The sequence below is a fragment of the Schistocerca serialis genome, chromosome 6, assembly GCF_023864345.2.
Source record: "Schistocerca serialis cubense isolate TAMUIC-IGC-003099 chromosome 6, iqSchSeri2.2, whole genome shotgun sequence".
NCBI classification, from domain to species: domain Eukaryota; kingdom Metazoa; phylum Arthropoda; class Insecta; order Orthoptera; family Acrididae; genus Schistocerca; species Schistocerca serialis.
In genome coordinates this window covers 364613994-364622224 of record NC_064643.1, presented here as the reverse complement: position 1 = coordinate 364622224, position 8231 = coordinate 364613994, and the positions used below count along the sequence as shown (strand labels likewise).

At 44.8% G+C, this 8231-nt stretch overlaps 1 pseudogene; it reads left to right on the top strand.

Moving 5' to 3' along the window:
• Positions 1-2948: 2948 nt before the first annotated feature.
• LOC126485385 (5S ribosomal RNA) lies at positions 2949-3066 on the top strand (annotated as a pseudogene).
• Positions 3067-8231: the final 5165 nt, after the last annotated feature.

The following is an 8231-nucleotide window of genomic DNA, read 5'->3' as shown; positions in this document are numbered from 1 at the left end:
TGGAAAAGGACCACGAACACTCACCAATATCAGGCATCTTGTCAGACTATTCAGACGAAGTGTGCTTGATCGGGAACGTCCATGACGACCATCAACATCCACTGAAGCAGTCCACAGCATTGAGCAGGCCATTTATAGAACCATAGACTTTCATTCCTCGGCTGAGATGTGAGTTCAACATTCCACTCTGAATAAGAAAGCGTATCGCATTCAGATAAGGCATCACCTGGAGGAGAAAGTTTCTGTTGCAAGCATGCAAATGTGTGCTGACCCTTTGGAGGCAGTGAAAACCTGCCACAGAACCTCCTCTGCTCTGATGAAGTCGCACTTTACACGGGTAGTTTTGTGAACCATCACAACTGCCGAATATAGGCCGACAATAATTCTCATGCGATTGAAGAATGTGAACACTCCGAAATTAAATGATAACAGGTATCTGTTACCTTGACATGCTTCAGCTTTTCCTGATACCGAAATTGGTATCCAATGGAATTCTAAATTCCGTTGTGGACCAGCAGGACGGGACTCCTCTCCATTTTGCTCTCATTGTTAGAAATTACCTCAACCGCATGTTGGCTGGACAGTTGAGCGGTAGAGGTATACCGCATATGTGCACTCCGAGGTCACTTGATGCCACTCCCCCCCCCCCCCCCCCACTATACTTCTTGATACGTACAAGATTCAAATCAGTATCTAGCATCAGCTGCGTGAGCGGACTGTGCAGGCGGTAAACAGACTTACACCTGAGCCGGCCGCGGTGGTCTAGCGGTTCTAGGCGCTCAGTCCGGAACCGCGCGACTGCTACGGTCGCAGGTTCGAATCCTGCCTCGGGCATGGATGTTTGTGATGTCCTTATGTTAGTTAGGTTTAAGTAGTTCTAAGTTCTAGGGGACTGATGACCATAGAAGTTAAGTCCCATAGTGCTCAGAGCCATTTTTAGAATTACACCTGATCAACTACAGAGCATGTTCCTAGCTGCGGTGGGAAGGTGATTTCTTTGTGTTGACTTGCAGGGTGGCCACTTTGAAACTCAATGATTGCTAATGTGCTCTTGTTGTATAGTTGTATGATTTTATACTTAAACATGTGTTTCATTCAAATGAATCGTTACTTTTGGGGCTTCCTGTGTTTTTATTGAAACAAGAAAACAAGACCAATAAAATACGTCAGAAAATGCATAAGACGTGAGAGCTATACAGATTTTCATAGGTGGGACTGAAATACTTTTGGTTGTGGAAGTAAACACAGTCAGTAGGTGCAACATTATGATTGCATGTGTTTCTTTATCGTAATATCTTAGGTATACTTTAGTCAGAGTATTATTTTGCAGTCAGTTGTTTGGTCCGTCTTGTGTTGTGCTGCAATTTCATTCGTTTCAGCGCGTAATTTGTACCTTGCGTCACTAGCGACTCTGGGTATAGATTGTGGTGTGTTCCCTACTAAATGAGATGACTTCACTTCTGTTTTTAGCGTGTTGGTGCTGTTTGTACGCTCACATGGTTCTGTATCCTTTGTTTTCTCTTTTCCACCACCCAACAAAAGCTTACTTCTTCTTATGTGACGTAGCAGAAATGATTTTTCAGTGGCAGGTTATTGCTTGAGAAGCCATTCAGCCGTTTCCTCTAGCGTCTTATGGACACATGTCCTCTGACACCCCAAAAGGTCTGAAGCGAAAAGCCTCGCTTATTCCGTATGCCTGAGGTGAAGGAACATGCGCTGCACACGGCGGGCGAAAATCCAGGAACCAATACGCGACGTTTCGTAGCAGCAGAATGCAGTAGGTACCTTCTTGTCTGAGCGGTGTTTCATGAACAATTGCTTTACTTACAAAAAATGAGCGATTCCTAATGCCAAACGGCAGATGGATGCATTTTCATGGATAGACGTCACGTGAAAAACCTCCTGTGAACAATGAATGGACGTCACGTCGACGTTCTCCTGTGAACAGTTGTTCAGATCTCTCAGAAACTATGCCTTTCTATGCACTTTTTTATCGAACTTGTTTTCATGTTTCGATGAGCACTAGCACCTTTCAGTGTATTAGACCCCTCCTCAGCACTATACATCGTGATTCAGCTGCCACTACCGATGGGATTTATGTAACCCGCAACGCCTTAAAAAACCAAGTACGAGATTTTCATAATCTCTCGTTCACTTTGCGCAAATTATTAGTCCTACAGAGAAAATGAACGGATATTTATGTAGGAAAATAAATGTAGCTAGATTTTGTACTGGGATACGTTTTCGCCTTATTTCACGGTTTCCAAGATGTTCGAGAAACCCGGATTTGTGGGGCATTTCTGCAGGCTTTTCCTGAGCAATTTGGAAACTACCGCCTCAGCTGGAACTCACCCTAGCATAAAATTTAATTACATTAAATGTCGTACAAAAAGGTTCTGCTCATTTTTTCTGTAAGCGTAATAGCTTGCACGTAATGAGCGAGAGATTATGAAAATCTCGCATGTGATGTTTAAGGGTGTTGCATGTTGCGTAAGAATCATTGGTAGGGATAGCTGAATTATCCTGTACACTACAGCGCTTGTCACTTTGTGCCTTTCTTGTTTAAAATGCTTTTCAGTTATGAAAAGTCTGAAAAATAGGCTCTGCTGGGGCTTCTGCCAGTTTTCAAACGTACTGCCTCCCATTTCTATTACTGAATCATATGTCACTGAGGTAATTTTCATTTACAGTGAGTCCAAATTTTGTTCGTTCTGGTCTCATTACTTCAGACATTACTTTCGGGGTGATTACTTCACCTGAAATATTATAAGGAGATACTCTCTGGATTTCTTTAGTACAGTGCCTTTATGTCACCCCATGAGGGGTAAATAGAAATTTTCTGAGGGGTAAAAACCAAACAACTCGATTGTGTTTCAGTCACGAAACTAAATTATTTTCAAAATATCATTACTACTAATCATAATTTTGTAAGACTCTAACATTGATTAGGCAACGGCCTTGCCGCAGTGGATACACCGGTTCCCGTGAGATCACCGAAGTTAAGCGCTGTCGGGCGTGGCCGGCACTTGGATGGGTGACCATCCAGGCCGCCATGCGCTGTTGTCATTTTTTGGGGTGCACTCAGCCGCGTGATGCCAATTGAGGAGCTACTCGACCGACTAGTAGCGGCTCCGGTCAAAGAAAACCATCATAACGACCGGGAGAGCGGTGTGCTGACCAGACGCCCCTCCTATCCGCATCCTCATTTGAGGATGACACGGCGGTCGGTTGGTCACGATGGGCACTTGTAGTCTGAAGACGGAGTGCTAACATTGATTATATAAGTTATCAATAATTACTTATTCTTACTTAGTGGCATTAATGTGATGGAAGTTACAGGTTCCTCACATAGTCCACCAACTACACACAAATCTTGTGCTTTGTCCCGTGCATCGCTGACGATAAAAGTGAGACATATACGTAACAAATTCTAAATATCTGAAGAAAATGTCTTCTCCGAGTTGTAGGTAGTACCTGCAGTACTTCAGAAATTTCTTCATTGGTTGCTTCGAATCAGATAAATGTATTAATTGACAGAACGATACAGGAGTAACTACATACGGGCTACTATAGTGCTGTACACAGTATTATTTTTACTATTGATGGCTGTGGTCAGACACAAAGCATTCACAGCCTGAAGTCTTCCGTTTTCTGCCAGTTCAGAAGTAAGGAGTGCAGCAGTCAAGTGATTTACCAACAGTAAGAATAGTGCACACATTTTAACTTGGTTGACTTTAAATGGGGTTGCAGTGTGCAGGTCAAGCAAGTGAGGCAATGGAGAGGAGTAACGCAAGGGGAGTATGTTTTGTAACGAGTGTGTACGCTCACTGAGGATAGATGGCTTTGTCATCTAAGAAGGAGTTGTCAGTAGCACCTACGATGCACAAAGAAGTTGTCAGTAGCACCTGCGATGCCCCACGAATTCATTCGTCATTCATTCTAACACACACACACACACACACACATACACACACACACACACACACACACACACAGACACACACAAACACACACTCACACACACCACACACGCACACAAATATATTTCATCATTTTAATAATAAAGGTGTTCGAAGAAAAGTCCGTCATTTACAATTCGGTGCTAAAGTTGGTGGTGGGGGCGGGCAGTTTGTATATTATTCTGATTTCAATAAAACCCCACGTCATTTCACGCATGAGTGTCAACGTTTACCTGCCTACATACATTATTCCATGAAGTATTAAACTCTCGTATGTTAACAGACTTCTGAGTCACCCTGTAGAGTGTTCTGGTTCTTCACTGCCGACTTAACTAACATTCTTAGTTAGATGTGACCGGTTCTTTTATTGCCTTTCGCAGCGCTTACCTGTTACTACAGTAAACCGCGTGCCAAAGACGACAGCAAAGCGGAAGATGAGCGTCGGCCCCCACCTTGCACGTCGCATTAGGCGCAGATGGAGGGCTCAAACGGATTAGTGCGCCCTGCGTGGCACGCCCCAATTACCGCGAGTCCCCCGTCGCTCGAGGTCTACGGGGATCTCCGACGGCGGTTTCCGGCGAGCCGAAGAATGCGGAAATGAGGTGGAGCGGCGCGCCCCACCTGCCTGCCACCGGCTGCTGACGCGCTTACCAGGCTGCGGTCGCGCCCCCAGCGAGCGCCGCGCACAGTAATTGGACTCGTAACCGCAATATCGTCTGGCCGCCCTGGCGCAGCTTTCCCAATATTACATCAACTGAACGCTCGGCTGGTTTTGTCATGAAGGCAAGAGCGTGCTTTAATTCCTGTTCTTTCCGCCCGGACTGTCACCCATAAATAAACCTACGCAGGGAATACACTAAGATTTTGGTTGGCCTGGAATACGTCGTACTGTAGAGCAAAATATGAGAGCAGCTATCCGGGAATTTTCCATTTCGAAAACCTTTTTGTTCATTTAAAACTCTAATTAGTCGTTTAGATGGATGTAAATTTATTTTTCTGACATCGCATCCATGATTTTACCTTTCTGTAAATGATATACACTACTGGCCACTAAAATTGCTACACCACGAATATGACGTACTACAGATGCGAAATAAAAACTGACAGGAAGAAGATGCTGTGATATGCAAATGATTAGCTTTTCAGAGCATTCACACAAGGTTGGCGCCAGTGGCGTCACCTACAACGTGTTTGATATGAGGAAAGTTTCCAACCGATCTCTCATACACAAATAGCTGTTGACCAGCGTTGCCTGGTGAAACGTTGATGTGATACCTCGTGTAAGGAGGAGAAATGCCTACCATCACGTTTCTGTCTTTGATAAAGGTCGGATTGTAGCCTATTACGATTGCGCTTTATCGAAACGCGGCATTGCTGCTCGCGTTTATCGAGATCCAATGACTGTTAGCAAAATATGGAATCGGTGGGTTCAGGAGGGTAATACGGAACTCCGTGCTGGATCCCAACGGCCTGGTATCACTAGCAGTCGAGATGACAGGCACCTTATCCGCTTGTCTGTAACGGATCGTGCAGCCACGTCTCGATCCATGAGTCAACACATGAGGACGTTTGCAAGACAACAACCATCTGCACGAACAGTTCAACGACGTTTGCAGGAGCATGGACTATCAGCTCGGAGAACATGGCTGCGGTTACCCTTGATGCTGCATCACAGACAGGAGCGCCTGCGATGGTGTACTCAACGACGAACCTGGGTGCACGAATGGCAAAACGTCATTTTCTCGGATGAATTCGGGTTCTGTTTACAGCATCATGATGGTCGCATCCGTGTTTGGCGGCATCTCGGTGAACGCACATTGGAAGCGTGTATTCGTCATCGCCATACTGACGTATCACCCTGTGTGATGGTATGGGGTGCCGTGGGTTACACGTCTCGGTCACCTCTTGTTCGCATTGACGGCACTTTGAACAGTGGACGTTACATTTCAGTTGTGTCACGACCCGTGGCTCTACCCTGCATTTGATACCTGCCAAACCCTACATTTCTGCAGGATAATGCATGACCGCATGTTGCAGGTCCTGTACGGACCTTTTTGGATACAGAAAATGTTCGACTGCTATCCTGGCCAGCACATTCACCAATTGAGAAAGTCTGGTGAATGGTGGTCGAGCAACTGGCTCCTCACAGTACGCCAGTCACTACTCTTGATGAACTGTGGTATCGTGTTGAAGCTGCATGGGCAGCTGTACCTGTACACCCTATCCAAGCTCTGTTTGACTCAATGCCCAGGCGTATCAAGGCCGTTATTACGGCCAGAGGTGGTTGTTCTGAGTACTTATTTCTCAGGATCTATGCACCCAGCCTGTGTGAAAATGTAACCACATGTCAGTTCTAGTAAAATATATTTGTCCAATAAATACCCGTTTATCATCTGTATTTGTTCTTGGTGTAGAAATTTTAATGGCCAGTAGCGTAATATTTGTAGTGATTCATCAATATGAAGTATTTTGTGATTGGTGTCTCTTAAGTGTGCTGCAAAGTGTGTTGTAACTAGAGAAAACTAAACATCTTGAAAACAATGCATCGTGCGAAACAAATGTTGTACGTGAGAAGTTAATATTAGTAAATAGGAGATCTGTACGTGCTGTCTCCAACCCTCTCTTCGTCCATGAGCGGAGTCGATTTCGTATTTTGAAATATGCCCCCCCCCCCCATTTCCCTGTATTAAATATTCGGATTCAACGCCAAAAAATACATACGGTTTACTCAAATCATTGTTTACAATTTGTAGTAGGTGGAGCTGCAATTGACAAATATCAATTGTGCTTGTTTCTGCAGTTAAGAAACGAGGAATCTGATTCTGCTTTTCATTTTCGATGTAAATGTAAACTTTCGTGTTATACAGTTAGATATTGATCTTATCTGTGGCGAACTGACTACCAGTAAACCTGCCCTTGAGATCGGTATTCCGAAAAAAAGACCTCCGATCGGTACAATGTCGTCAAGTTTTAGGAATATGGAAAACGGAATGGTTCATTCTGACTTCATGAAACAAACTACAGGTGATAAAGGAGACAACGAACCGTGGAGGTCCTCCATGCAGGCCTCTCGCAAGGACTTTACCATCCTTTGCTAGTTCCGCATCAGCCATACCTGGCTGACTCGTGGTCATCTCCTCCGTCACGAGGACCCACCCCAATGTCTTTGTGTTCCCGTTGATGGTGGTCCATATCTTGCTGGACTATCCCGGCTTAGCGACCCTGTGGTCGATTCTTCATCTCCCTGACTCGGTGCCCCTAGTGTTACGAGACGATGCCTCTGTGGCTGACTTAGTTTGACGTTTTATTCACGAAGGGGGCTTTAACCACTCCCTTTAAGAGAGGAACACTTAACCCTATCGGCCCACTGATGGGTTGGCAGAGCACTTTCTTGCCTCCTCTGCTCAGAACGAGCTGCAGCTGTCTGGGTTTGGTGGTCCAGTCCAGTCCTCAACCTACCTGCTCTCTTAAGCCGTCGGCACACGGACCGTGCATCTGAACGTTGAGCGTTGAGCGTGGCGAGTTTCTGACGACATAGCGTGGAATAGCACGTTCGGGAGTCTTTCCTAACGTACAGAGCAGTATTTTGTATGTCAGATATTCTGAGCATGCGTCTGAGCGTTGACCAATGAGATGGCACAACGCCACCTACGTCACACGCAGGCCGTCTCCCTTCAGTACAGAGTTTTGAGGCGCCATATTGGCATTCATTTCAAGCCTATATGTATATATGCCGTTTCTGAGCCCCAGAAAATTGAGAATCACTGGAAAACCCATTGTTAACTGTGTGATTCGTTCCAATAAAGTAACGAGAAACATCATATTCGTGGCAGAAGAATTATTGTAACTTGCTTATTATGAGAGTAGGCTATTTGAAGGCAACGACACAGTGAAAACCCACCCAAAACGCATTGATCTTGGTACAATTTGTTATAGTTAAATTTCAGTTGGTAATATAACTACGACTAAGGTTTTCAGTAAGATACAACCGCAAAGTTGCTGGTTTAGCGTAAGGAGTAGCGTCACTGACCGGTAATCTAAAGGACAGCTTGCGCTACTTGTATAAAGATATTTTGCTCCTTTTCCATTTACGCTTCGTAATTCCTTTGTTGCAAAGACTCTGCTACTGGGTAGGAACAGTGATCAAGTAAGACTGACCTTGGGGTTTTACTAAAATGTGGGAATGATGAAATAATGTTTATCTTATGCGGAGAAGTATTCCACATTTGTACCGCACTGTTTGTAACGCAACTTTTACAAGCTTGTGTCCTT